The sequence below is a fragment of the Coffea arabica genome, chromosome 11c (genome assembly GCF_036785885.1).
Source record: "Coffea arabica cultivar ET-39 chromosome 11c, Coffea Arabica ET-39 HiFi, whole genome shotgun sequence".
NCBI classification, from domain to species: domain Eukaryota; kingdom Viridiplantae; phylum Streptophyta; class Magnoliopsida; order Gentianales; family Rubiaceae; genus Coffea; species Coffea arabica.
Window position 1 is genome coordinate 35,669,982 of NC_092330.1, and position 15,634 is coordinate 35,685,615.

At 31.4% G+C, this 15,634-nt stretch overlaps 1 pseudogene; it reads right to left on the bottom strand.

Moving 5' to 3' along the window:
* Nucleotides 1-202: 202 nt before the first annotated feature.
* LOC113716345 (receptor-like protein EIX2) lies at nucleotides 203-3,360 on the bottom strand (annotated as a pseudogene).
* Between the last annotated feature and the right edge of the window lie 12,274 nt (nucleotides 3,361-15,634).

Genomic DNA, 15,634 nt, shown 5'->3' on the forward strand with positions numbered 1-15,634 from the left:
TCAATAAAATGCATAATATGGAATTTAATGAAAATAGGAAAACAAAATGTAAATATGAATAATAGAAAAGAATTATTAGAATTCAAAATTTTGAGACAGTTGAAACAGTTGCCAATAGAAAGGAAGAACCTAGGTAAAGCAAATAAGGTTTTGTTATCAAGTTGTTCGGGATCGAAAATTTCAAAAGTTAAGGAAATGAAAATTTTGGTCTCCAATCATGTAATAGGTTATTGGGAAAAAAAATTTCTTTGAAAGCTACCAATTTGATGTTAGAATCTTGTTGTTAAGCTATTCGGTATCAGGCATCTACTACTTTATACTCCTATCTATTAAAATTGGTATGTTATTCTTTTGTTGATTTAACTTATTAAGATTCTTTGTTTGAAAAAAAAAACTTATGGAGCTATAATTTTCTTATATTGGACAAACGCATAAAATAAATCCTTAGAAATATTTGGAAAAACAAATTACAAATCACAATAGGTTGCAAATTATGAATGTTAAGTTCTAATTAGTTCTCTACGATCAGCCTATAAAAGTAAAAAGAATAAGATAGATGAAGGAATGTCTACAAAAATGTGAAATTTTCAAAGAGCAAATTATCAAAGATAGTATGCTACGGATATTGTGGCTCCTTAGTGTGTGATATGAAAAACAGAGTATAAGTGTTTTTATAGGAACTTACTCAACGGAAATTCCTCCTCAGGCGAGTAGTCTTTACCCAGATTTTGTCACAAGCACTTTCTATAAACTTGAAGTATGCATAGCGCCATGACTTCTTGAAGAGAAGTATTCCCAGAACTCCCGACAGCCCGGCAGCAAAACCCGGTCCTATTCCAGCATAAAACCAAGACCAATCAGATTCGCTGTGGCCTTCACCATCATCAATAGGCCCATTTTTGGTAGGCGATTTGTGTTCCGAGCAGTTGTTTGGGAGCGGTTTGCCACAGAGTCCACTGTTTCCTTCATAGATGGATGGATCGGTCAAGGTTTGAAGCTGATTTCCTGATGGTATTGGCCCTGAAAGTTTATTGTATGACAAATTCAGAGAGTTCAATGAGTACAAATCAGATAAGCTTTCAGGGATTGCACCGAAGAGTGCATTCATTGATAGATCAAGTGTTTCAAGTTGCTTCAAGTTGCCAATCTTCTTGGGGATCCTTCCAGTCAAATGATTTTGTGAAAGATTCAAAACTTGCAATTGAACCAGTTCCATTATCCCATCAGGGATCTCGCCAACTAAATTATTTGCTGAGAGGCTTATGGATTTAACAAACCCAAGGCTACTCGCGTAATACTCAGATTCTCTTCCTCCCTTAATGTCTTGAAGGCTTTCTCGTGGATCAATGCCGTAATCTCCATCTAGCCCTGATACCATTAAGGCAGTAATGTTGTTAAAGCAGTGAGGAATAAATCCACTCAAGTTATTATGTCCTAAGTTTAGCAATTGAAGAAGTGAGAGTTGGCAGAGTGTATCGGAAATAGGTCCATGGAAGTTATTTGACTGGAATCTTAGAAACCTTAAATTTGATAACCTTTCCCCAATCCAAGCTGGTATAATATCCTTCAATCCATTGTCACCGAGATCAAGAATTTCCAAATTTCTCAGATGCTGCATTGAGGTAGGGAGCTTCCCAACGAATTTATTTCCATTCAAATGCAGAGTAGAAAGTTGCCACAAGTTACCCAATGAACTCTGGAATTTGACCGGATAGACTGTTATTTGCCAAGTTTAGGATCCGCAGGTCTCGCAAGTTTCCTAGACACAGAGGAACACTTCCGGACAGAAGATTGTTGGATAGATCCAATTCTGATAAATTTTCCGACTTGCACAAGTCTTCAGGGATAGTACCTGTGAAACGGTTATCATTTAGTAAGAGAGACCGAAGTACAACCGAAGTTTGACCAACTTCAAGCTGCGGAATATGTCCAGTAAGAAAATTGTGTGAAAGATCTAAATAGGAAATATCCAACGGAAACGATTTGAGAGATCCGTCCAATTTGTTGGAGCTTAGAAATATTTCTCGATAAGGATAGTCAACGGAAACTATTTGACTATTTCTCGATCCATTCAATTGTTTGAATTCCGAAGGATTTCCAGTTAGACTGTTGCTGGAGAGATCTAATGACATAATATCATCATAATGAAACCAGCTGGGTATGGCATCTGAAATGCTAGCATTCTGCATGATTAACTCCACAACTTCATTCTGCGTCCGAAGCCAAGCTGGAAACCTAGGTCCCACAATGATGGATCCCATCAGAATTCGTTGGAGTTGAAATGGAGGAACCCACGAGGAGCTCACGTTCAGAGCGAGTGAGTTTCTAGTTAGGTCCAGTGACTTTAGCTCTCGGAGTTTCGCAAAATGGTCTTCAGACAGGACACCAGTTAATGAATTGTCACCAACGTCAAATGCTTGTAGCTTCGTCAGCTGCCCAAGATTGGTCGGTATGGTACCATTTAAGCTGTTATCAGACAATAATAGGTAGGTTAGTTTTGGAAGTTGGCCTATTTCATTTGGTATTGACCCTTGCAAATTATTAACACTCAGATCCAAATAAGTAAGACTGCTTATGTTACAAAGTGATTTCAACGTTGAAACATCAAAACGGTTTGAAGATAGATCAAAATGAACTAGAGAGGTCATTTGGTCAAACAGGCCACGAATTGGATTAGATAGATTATTATCACCAAGACGAAGATCATGGAGGCCAGTAAGATTATCACCAACGAATTGGCTGTAAGGTTCAATCCGAATAGGACCAGGTCTTCTAGAGAAGAGAGTCCAGCAACCCACCCGAGATCCTTAGTCCTCAACCCATTCAACCCAAGATCTCCAAGATCCAAATACCGTAAATGTGAGAGGTTTCCTAAATGGTGGGGAATTTCACCATCAAATCCTGCACGTGAGAGATTGAGGTATCTCAAGTTTTTCAACAATCCAAAGAATGCGGGAACTTGGATTCCTGAAAAATTATTCCAGCTCAAGTCCAAGTATTGCAAATTGGTCAAGTTGACCAAACTTGGACTTAAATGGCCTCCCAAGCAATTTTTGCAATGAAAATCATCAGAAAATGCTACCTTGTTGCATAGATCAAGTTTCAAAACACTACCAGTGATTTTATGGCAACTAATGCCTTCCCATGAACAACACCCTTCTCCAATCCAAGATAACAGACGATTTGATTCATCTTTCAACTCATGTTTGAGTTGAAGAAGGGCACGTCGTTCACTTTCAATACAGGTGACATTTGAATGATCATAAGCTTGCTTGCTGCTACCAAATGGGAACTGGCTAGTGATAGGAATAGAACTGAATAAGAAGAGAAGTAGGAAAGATGAAAAAGTACAAAGAATATGATGCTCCATTGGATTTCTTTGGTATCGTTGGTTTATTCGATATAGTAAGCCAGATGGGTGGCCTCATTTATACGCTTTAAAAGGCATCACTTCACCGTTCTGTGTTTGTAGGAAGTAGGATGGAAATATAAAATGACGACAAATTTGTGGAATGCGGTGGAGGAGAAAGAGCACACGGGATCCTCAGTGCCACTTTTCCAGTGACAATTCAATGCCACTTCTATATTTATAACAAGTGTCATGTTTATTTAATTTGTCATGCGCTATTTATTTAAATATCTTCTACTATCACGTGATAAGTGGGATTGGCACTGGATTTGGCACCGAATAGTGGCATAGAAGATCTCAACTGTAGAAAAAGAGCGTGGAAAATCTTTGCGTGCTTGTGGGGAAAATCCTTGGTGACACCGTGACATACAAATGGAAATATTAATTCATTTTGATTTGGAAAATAATTCAAGTTATATTTAGTTGTAAAAATTAGTATCCTGGAAATTAGTTTTAAATTTTGAAATTTCAAGTTTTGTGAACTTTTGTGTGAAAAACAATATACACGAGCAGTTATTTTTGTTAGTTACCGTTAATTGTATGCATTAGCAATACAACTCCAAGTTCTGCACAAAACGAAAAAAAGTAATTTTTTGAATATGGTTATGCCATTTTATCCCTTAGTGTAAGAATGAAAATGGTAATGTAAAAGATGACAAAAAATTTTAACACTACAACTCCACCTCACCTTTTGTTTTATAGTTGGACATGTGAGAATGTTTGAGATAATATCATCAAAAATCAAAAAAAAATTCAGCGTTCGACTATTTATTTATTTGGTAAGAAATATCCAGATCTTGATGGTTTATGCAACCTATAAGATAAGGAACTGAACCATTTTCTTTTATGACATGGGGGACAGAATTAGTTTTTTTTTTTTTTTGGGAAGAATTGATAGTTATATTAGTCACAACTCTATGCATGACTAAGTGGCAATTATCCCTCAAACAAACAAGTTCATAACTTCGCTTATATGTTATATGGTTTAGTTTCTAGATTATAATCACACCTCTCTCAGTTTGTGTCCATTTTAATTAGATGATTAGGAATATTTACCAGTGGAAAAAGCGAAAACACAATATTTTTTAATATCTGAATTCTAACATCGGCAACATGTATAAGCAGGTCCCCCAAAAAAAATTACTGAAAAGATGAGAGTTGCACACTTTATTCCATTATAATATTCCCCTAATAAAAATGCTTTTGTATGGTATAACTCCAATGTAGTAGCACAAATGACACACAGCCAAATCCCAGGAAAAAAAAAGGAATTCTTGTCATTGTAATTTCTTTTTTTTTTTTGGTTGGGCAAAATCACCTCATTTTATTGATCATCAGAAAGAAAGCTATACATAGAAGCATAAGCTCCTAATACATGAGAACTGTGCCCTATGGTATTTAGAATATTTATACAAATGATTAATATCTAACATTGTGAAAATTTTTATTCCTACTATTGCTCAGTTTTTATTAAACTTCGAGTCAGCATCTGATCTAATCGAATTTGGCTGATGAAAAGAAAGTAATTGGCTAGAAACATTAGTGGAGTAGTACCAATTAAAGAAATGCCCCCATTGGATATTTTTTTGGGTACATATATAGGCTTGTCTGATATAGCAGCCAATAGCTTCATTTGCGATTGTGACGTAGAAAATGCACGATGACTTGAAGTTTTCATGGAAGTCAAGCACTGACCCCTAAATGATGCCTCCCTGGCCCTCCATCATTATCGTAGGTGTAAATGTTAACACAAAATATGTAGATAATATAATATAAGTAAATTCTATGTACACTGATGATATATACACTATCACGATTGAATATACGACACGCATGTAAAATTTGAATTTCAAATTTAAATTCACCTTATATGTCATACATCTAATGGTGAAAATGTATATGCCATCGGTGTATAGAAAATTAATCCATATAATAATAACATGTGAAAACATAATAAATTTATCACTCTGTTAAAATATGTATCATACTTTCAATCTAACTGTACTTTGCATTCACCACTACATATAATTAAATAGAAACTAAATCCCTTAAGTAGCAATATAAAGTAGTTGGGTATTTAATATTACAAAAGGCCATTATCTGAAAAGAAATAATTGCAAGTTTGTTGGAATAGGCAATCCAAGAATCAGTCAAGGAAATTGATTCAATATCCAAGAATCAGTCAAGCAAAAATTTAATGGCATAAATGGACGCCGCTTTGATTGATACATAATTAGCTTCAAAAATTGACTTAAGCTGATGATATATTAGCATTATCATCCAATCTGCGTCTCAAATTTATTTGTGGTGAAAATTAAACAAAGAAAAATCCAGTAAAACCATCGTGTTTAATGGGAATTTAATTGGATCAATTAAAACTTGACCTTTATATCCCACGTAGATAAGCCATCAAGAGTCTCATCTTCAACAACATAATTGTATTACTAGGTCTATGTAGGGATGGCAACGGGGCGGGGTTGGGGCGGTGGACCCCTCCCCCATCCCCCGCCCCGCTTCCCCCGCGGGACTAATAAAAATTTGTTATATAATTTTATTATGGTTAAATTTTAGCAAATAATCAAGTACTAAAATATTAACACATCATCAAATTATTATTCATTATAATTTTACAATTAAAACTTATAAAAACAATCAAACAAAAAATATTTGAATACAATCCAACATGATGAAATAAATATAACTAAAGTAGTCAAGTTTTTACTTTTGACACAAATACAATCACTAATTCAATATTATTGTATTCAGTGTAATTAGGGATTTAGTATAAATGTATTAGTAAATTTAGTATAACCAATTAATAATTTGTATTAGTACACATATATAATTATTAGTATAATCAATAATATCAATTATATTATATATACTAATAGACATTATATAATACATATAACTAATAATATCATTATCATAAGTTTGTAACTAATTAAATTATATATTATATATATTATATTTATTTTTTTAAAGCGGGTGGCGGAGCAGGGGATGGGGCGGGGGTACACTCCCTCGCCCCCCGCCCCGTTTCTAAGCGAGGGGAAAAAATATTCCCCCTGCCCCCGCCCCAACCCCCTCCCCATTAACTCCCAGCGGGGCGGGTGCGGTCACCCGCCCCCATTGCCATCCCTAGGTCTATGTTAAAGAAGCAAGTAAATAAGGTTTCAATGAGATGAGAACAACAAAATCTAAAGCACGAAGGACACTAGGCTGCATTTCATGTTGGATAGTTACAAAAAAAAAGGTGCACATTTATCAAAAAAGTTTTGTATAGATTTTGAATTTTTCTGTTAATGTAATTGTTCATTATCAAAATTTGATCTTTCAAAAGTTTATATAGTTGAATAAAAGGTCTGAGCACTCAAAAGCATTTATACCTAAAGTGAATTATATGTAGTGCGAGAAACAGCTTAATTGGATGACCTCCATTAGTTTTTCCTGAAGGGCATAGAACTCCCTTTTTTTTTTTTTTTTTTTTTTTGTCTTCCTTGAGCTAATCTATATTTCTTTCTCCTAGGAAGACATTCTTTGACATTAATGTGGCATTATAAAGTTCTTCATAAGTAAAGCATTTTAGTTGCTTTTAAATTATAAAGAAGATGAAGCTCAAAAAAAAAAAGAATAGACCAACAAACTAGCATGCAAATATCAAACCAAGAAAAACAAAGAAAAATTCCTAAATGCATAGCCTCCAAGATCAAGACGTCCACATATAGCGTTTCGAAAGGGGGTTAGAATAGTCGGTTTGGTGGTCCAATACTTTCACTTATTGTAGTGTGATCTGCAATATATGGGTCATTTTAGAAGGAAAACAACTCCTAGCATCAAGCCACCAAATTCTTGGGCAAAATTCTATCCAAAAAGTCAATCCATGTCTGGTTGACAGCAAAAATTCCTAATGACGTATCAGTTGTATACATGTAGTTTAGGGAAAAGTCTCCAATTGGGTGAAGATTCTCTGCAATTGCATCTAATTCATGGAAGTTAACCACAAGACTTTGAAAAGTTTACAAGCATAAATGGACGCTGTTTCGATGGATACATAATTATAAATGAGTGGCTGATATGATGCGACGTATAGGTTTTATCCTGCTATCGCAGGTTACACTTGGGACAAAATTGTGATAGTAAAATTTGGTATAGCTAATAGTAAGTTTTTGCTCAAAACAAATAACTTTTATTTATTATTATAATGTAACTTGCTATTTAAATATCAAATCTTACTAGATTTTTCAGCAAAAATTACCATTTTTTCCCCCAAAACTTAGCACTTTTAATATAAAACTTCAAGAAAAACTTATGACTTCATTAACAAATCTTACCATTTTTTTAGCAGATTTTACTATATCATTAACAAAACCTTTTTATTTTTCAAACAAAACTTCCTATTTTTTGTACAAAAGTTGCTACTTTTGCAAACAAAATTTATGACTTTGCTAATAAATTTTAACATTTTTTCATGTACAATATGCCAGTAAAGATCTGAATAATGATAAGATTGGTTACTGCTGCCAAATGAGAATTGGCTGGAGACTCGAATAAAGCTGAATAAGAACAGTAGCAGTAAAGATGAAGAAATTCCGAGAAGATGCCCCGTTGGACGTTTTTGGGTACTGATATTTGAGTGGTTCATCTATACTAGTTGACGAGCATCAACCACGGCTCTAAATGCTAGCAGAAATTGCTGATAACAATAATGACTGCCTAAAAGTCTTCGTGGAAAGTTGACAACTCAATTAATGGCTGGTTGTATTAGTCAGTCTCCAACAATCAACCAACCATAAATTGATGACTACCAAAATCCAATCAATCTACCTTTTGTTTAATACATTGAATGATAAGTTAAGAATTAACCTTACATAAATTGATAATTTATATATTAATAAGTATCGATGCATACTACCTAATTTGATTCGAATTCGAACTTCAATTCTTGTGTACGTAATTTGCATCCATACCTGCTAATGTATAAACTGATAGTGTATACAAGATTACTTATATATATATATATATATATATATATAACAATCCATAGATTTTGTAGATTTTGTTAAGCAAAATGATCTTTAGATTGTTCTTCAGAGGATTAAAGATAATAAGTTTTCTTTGGTTCATGAGAATACTTCAGAATAATTGTGTGCATCTATATTTCTTTCTCTGGTGATGAAACATGAAAACATTCTTCAACACATTCAATGAGACTTCATCACCCTTTGCATAAGCATCACTTCACAATTCTATGTTTGTAGGAAGTAGGAAGGAACCATGCAAAGGTAATAAAGGACGAGGACTTCAAGTCTTCCTGGAAAAAATTTTGTTAAGGAGGTGGAGGGGAAAGACAGCGTGGAAAATTAGTTTCCTGGATTTTAGTTTTACATTTTGAAAATTCATGCTTTATGAACTTTTGTGTGAAAAACAATATACACGAGCAGTTATTTTTGTTAGTTACCGTTAATTGTAAGCATTAGCAATACAACTAAAAATTCCGCATAAAACGAGAAAAAGTAATTTTTTGAAAATGGTTATGCCATTTTACCCCTTAGTGTAAGAATGAATATGGTAATGTAAAAGATAGACAAAAAATTTTAACGCTACAACTCCACCTTACGCTTTGTTTTGTAGTTGGACATTAGAGAATGTTTGATATAATATCATCAAATAATTAAAAAAACACTCAGCGTTTGACTTTTTATTTATTTGGTAAGAAATATCCCAATCTTGATGGTTTGCAATCTATAAGATAAGAAACTGAACCATTTTCTTTTATCACGTTTACAACTATCCAGACATGAGGACAAAATTAGTTTTTTGGGGAAATTGATAGTTATATATATTTTTAATAAAATATCATAACTTCATTAAAATCTGCATTAATGGCAAAAATTACATTATCAAACAGACACAAATATCAAAGAACATATTTGAAGAAAGGATAATCCAGATCTGAAAAATAATACAAATTACATTATAAAGCTCCAAATTTAAAAAATGAGATAAAATAATTATAGCCGCATGGGCATCTGTGCATACTTCAATTGTCAGATCTGCTGATTAACTGTTTCAAGTCCAGATATTATGGAAAAATCTGCCGAATAGATTTAAGAAATTCTAGATCTGATAATCAAAATTTGAGAAAACTCATATCTAGTAAAAGAAAAAAAATTATCAAAAACTCTCACTAGAAATCCTTAGGAGAGAATAAAACTCTCATTAAAAAATTTAGAAGAAAAGAAAACTCTTACTAGACAATCTTTAGGAGAAAAGAAATTCTCACTAGAAAATTTTAGAAGAGATTTTATTTATACAAATGAAAAGAAACTATAGAGAAAACACCTCCCATAGGGAAAAATTAGAAAAATCTTATCTTTCTCGCATGGGAGAGTAGAAGGTAGTATTTGCAGTTAGAGAGTTTTATCAATAGAGAAGGAATAGTGGAGGAGTGATGAATCGTATAAACTGATAGTTATATTAGTCACAGCTGTATGCATGACTAAATGGCAATTCTCCCTTGAACAAACAAGTACATAACTTCTCTTATAAGTTATATGGTTTAGTTTCTAGATTATAATCACACCTCAGTTTGTGCCCATTTCGATTAGATGATTAGGAATATTTACCAATGGAAAAATTTGAAAATATAATACTTTTTAATATCTGAATTCTGACATCTACAACGTGTATAAACAGATCCCCAACAAAAATTACTGAATAGATGAGAGTTGCACACTTTATCCCATTATAATATTCCCCTAATAAAAATGCTTTTGTCCCTTCAAACAAAATGATAAATCATTATGCTAGTTGTATGGTATAAATGCAATGTAGTGGCACAAGTGGCACACAGTCAAATCCCAGAAAAAATAAAAGAGGAATTCTTGTCATTGTAAATTTTCTTTTGTTTGACAAAATTACCTCATTTTATTGAGCATCGGAAAAGAAAGCTATACATAAAAGCATAAGCTCCTAATACATGAGAACTGTGTCCTATGGTATTTAGAATATTTATACAAATGATTCAGTTTTAATAAACTTCGAGTCAGCATCTGATCTAATCGAATTTGGCTAGAAACATAAGTGGAGTAGCACTAAAGAAATGCCCCACTGGATTTTTTCATTTGCGTTTGTGATGTAGAAAATGCACGACGACTTGAAGTTTCGGGGAAGGGATACCTTTATGGTAGGAAGCCCTTTGACCGTTCTTACCGTAGGAAGCCATGCAGAGGTCGACACGTGTCTTTGAAGAATGAGGACCAAACGGACCCGTTATATTGCAATGCTAACGCGCGTGGAGGAGGAGCAAACGAAGTACAACTGAAGAATGGAAGCGCATTTATATACAACTGAAGTACAAACGAAGTACAACTGAAGTATTATTACATAAACATATATATTATGATAACATGAACATCTAATATGCATTTATAAATAATATAAATATGGTACCATATAAATTTAATCAATTTATAACACATACGTTTCATTATTATACGGTCCTCTATTAATTGAATGATTATACTTTATATTTATACAATATATTATGCATGTGTATATAATAATTATAAATACAAATATAACTATATTTGTTATTAAAAAAATATTATAACGATTATAAATATATTATATAACTATAGTAATATCGTAATAAAAATATAATTAGTCCTTAAATATTTTAATTAATATATACATCACTATCATAATTATTCCAATTATTCATTCCCAAACTCTGTTCAGAAACGCCACATTAGATTGTCATGCTCACTTTTCGACAGATTAGTACAACAGTAACTGAATTCGTACGCGGTTTCGAGAGCATCACTCCATAAAATGTGCTTCCTACTTTATGGACGGTGATGTTAGTATCAAATACAATTTTTTATACTTTTTGGAAAAATGGGAAAATGGGCACTTTATGCAGCATACCCATAAATGGATAGTAATTTATGAATAAACGGGTATAACATATTCAACCCACTTATTTGCCATTTACTCTGATTTTATCCAATAAATAAATTAGTAATCCATCGGTGCCCTACAATTATGAAAAGGAGACTAGTGGTTATGCATCCAACAAAGTTACATTTGTGTTGTTTTGTTTTGAAAGTTTAAAGTAAGGGGGGCAAGTGAGTTCCAGACCCCCAAAAAAAAAAGAGAGATAAGTTGAGATTTTTCAATATTTGTGAGTGTCAAGTAAAATTGTTAGAAACCTCTAGAGAGGATTATGAAATTATCCCAAACAAAAATTTAGAATGAATAAGTTACTTTTTATAACAGTTCTAAAGGTTCCTTGAGATTTTATGAGATTTTATAAATTAGGTGGCTTGAGTTTGCAAAAACAATTTCTTGCATATGTTTGTAGTGGAAACGGAGTTTAAACTTGCTATAGGTTAGATTCTACTGTTCCACTGTATCCTAAAGGGTAATTTGCCATTCAACTTAATTTTATTCTGATTTTATCCAACTAATAAATTAGCTTATGAAAAAAAATAGGAAAATGGATAATTTATGGAGGAAAACTATAAAGAACTGGTGTTTTATTGGAGAACGGTTTATTGTTATTTTATCCGATTACATAAATTTGTTTATGGGAAAATGGGTACTCTGTTCTTATAATGGATGAAAATCATAAAGAGCTGGTGTTTTATTGGAGAACGGGTACTCTGTTTTTATAATGGAAAAATGGGTACTCCGTTCTTATAATGGAGGAAAGTCATAAAAAGTTGGTGTTTTATTGGACAACGGATTTATTTTTTTTTATCCGATAAATAAATTTGTTCATGAAAAAATGAGTACTCTGTTCTTATAATGGAGAAAAGTCATAAAGAGCTGGTGTTTTATTGGAGAACGGATGTATTGTTATTTTATCCGATAAATAAATTTGTTTATGGGAAAATGGGTACTCTGTTCTTATAATGGAGAAAAGTCATAAATAACTGGTATTTTATTGGACAACGGGTTTATTTTTTTTATCCGATAAATAAATTTGTTCGTGAAAAATGGGTATTCTGTTCTTATAATGGAGGAAAATCATAAAAGGCTAGTGTTTTATTGGAGAACGGGTTTATTGTTATTTTATTCGATAAATAAAATTGTTCATGGGAAAATGGGTACTCTGTTCTTATAATGAAGAAAAGCCATAAAGAGCTGGTCTTTTATGGGAAAGTGATACTTTACAGAAAGTAACCCCGAGCAAACTTTATGAAATTATCCCAAAAAAAATTTAGAATAAATTTGTTTGTTTTGAAAGTGGGCTTTGGATTGGGGACAACAATACCTATTCAAAATGGGTATTTTACTAGCTTTTTATGGACATTTTACTCTCAAACATTCAATTTATAATAAATATATGAATATTTTTAAGTAAAATTCAAAAAGTGTTACAGTAATTTCTTACAGAAAAAAACTAGTAGGTTATCTATTTAATATAAATTAATTTTTTTTAAAAAATATCCTATAAAGTACCAACTCTTTATGGCTTTTCTTTATTATATGAAACAAGTACCAGGTTTTTATAGGTATTTTATTCTGAATCATTTAATTTATATTAAATACATAAATATTTGCAAATAAAATTCAAAAGCCGTTACACAAATATTTTTACGAAAGGAAAACTAGCATGTTTTGTATTTAATATAAATGAAGTATTTGAAAGAAAAAAAAATTGTCCATAACATGTGTTTTTTCATTTATAAATAATATTTGTGTATAGTATATTAATATATAGTTATATTAATATTACAAAATTTTTATAATTTTCTTTTATCATATATAATATTTAATTTGGTCAGTTACAAACTTAGAATCATGATATTATTAGCTATGTGTAATATATAATGTGTAGGGGTGTAGGTAATTTAATTGATAATATGAATTGTAATATGAGCTAGTGTTTTATTGGAAAGTGGGTTTTGTTTACTTTATCTCATAAATAAATGTGTTTACGGGTTTATGGCTGCACAGTTCTTATAATGGAGGAAAACTATAAAGAGCTAGTATTTTATTAAAATATGGGTTAATTTTTATTTTATCCCATAAGTAATTGTGTTAACGGGTTTATGGGTACTTTGTTCTTATAATAGAGGAAACCCATAAACAGCTGGTGTTTTATTGGGCAAATGGGTTTTTCTTTTATTTCATCCCTTAAATAAATGTGTTTACGGGTTTATGGGCACTCTGTTTTTATAATGGAGGAAAACCATAAAGAGTGGGGTATTTTATTGAAAAATGGGTTAATTTTTATTTTATCCCATAAGTAAATGTGTTTACGGGTTTATGGGTACTCTGTTCTTATAATGGAAGAAAACCATAAAGAATTGGTGTTTTATTGGAAAATGGGTTTATTTCTATTTTATCCCATAAATAAATGCGTTTATGGGTACTCTGTTCTTATAATGGAGGAAAGTCATAAAGTACTGGTCTTTTATGAAAAATTGATACTTTACAGAAAATGATCGCGATTTGGTTTATGAAATTATCAAAAAAAAAAAAAATTGTAACGTGTCATGCTCTGCGGGCCTATATTAATATAATATTTGTGTATAGTATATTTATATCACAAAATTTTTATAATTTTCTTTTATCATATATAATATTTAATTTGATTAGTTACAAACTTCGAATAATGATATTATTAGCTATGTGTAATATATAATGTGCAGGGGTGTAGGTAATTTAATTGATAATATGAATTGTAGTATTAAGTATACATGCTTATTAATAAAAATTATGAATTAGTTATACTAAATATAATAATACATTTGTACTAATACATTTAGTAATACAGTTATACTAATATAGTATACACGTATTTACTTTATGTAAATACAAAACCTACTAGTTTTCCTTTCGCAAAAACATTAGTATACTACTTTTTAAATTTTACTTACAAACATTTATGTGTTTAACATAAATTATATGATTCAGAGTAAAATGCCTATAAATAGCTAGTATTTTATTCATATAATAGAAGAAACCCGTAAAGAGCTAGTAAAAAGTGGGTAATTTCTTTTTTTACTTTCACATATTTAATTTATGTTAAATACAAAATCTACTAGTATCCCTTTTGTAATAATATTAGTGTAACACTTTTTGAATTTCACTTATAAACATTTATGTATTTAATATAAATTAATTGATTCAAAGTAAAATGCTCATAAATAGCTAGTAGTTTATTTATATAATGGAAAAAACTCGTAAATAATTGGTATGTTATGGACAATTTTTTTTTTACTTTCAAATACTTCATTTATATTAAATACAAAACATGCTAGTTTTTCTTTCATAAAAATATTTGTGTAACAGCTTTTGAATTTTATTTGCAAATATTTATGTATTTAACATAAATTAAATGAGTCAGAATAAAATACCTATAAAAACCTGGTACTTGGTTCATGTAATAGAGAAAAGCCATAAAGAATTGGTACTTTATGGGATATTTCTTTTTTAAAAAAATATTTAATTTATGTTAAATAAATAACCTACTAGTTTTTTTTTGTAAGAAATTACTGTAACACTTTTTGAATTTTACTTAAAAACATTCATATATTTATTATAAATTGAATGTTTGAGAGTAAAATGTCCACAAAAAACTAGTATTTTGAATAGGTAATACTCATTTGCCCATATGAAATTTATTAATTGTTAATTGTTTTGTAATGTTTTGTCATTCCTTTGTTAATACTATTTTGGTAATACAAAGGATAAATCTGGTATAAATCTTTCTCCACGCACATTACCACTGCCACATGACGGCTCCGTTTGGTGCTTTTAGACCAAATGCACGTGTCCAACTCTGCATGGTTTCCTACGGTAGCAGTCTTCCTACCATAAAGGTTTCCTTCGGGGAAGTCAAGCACTGACCCCTAAATGATGCCTCTGCTCAAACAGAGAGCCATCATTATTGTAGATGTAAATATTAAAACAAAATATATAGATAATATAATAATAACATGTGAAAATATAATAAATTTTAGGGATAATTTCAGAAACCTCCCTTGAGCTTACTGATTAGTGACATTTTCACACAGCTCCCCTCGGGTTTAGAAAATTACACCAACCTCCATTGGTGCAGTGAAATAACAGCAATGTCCTTCATTAAATAGATAATTTATACCATGCGATGAAACAAAATGGTGAAATGAAAAAAAAAAAATTTTGTCACTACTAACCATCTTGCCATAGATTCACCAACTATTTATAGTTCTCTATTTCTCTCAT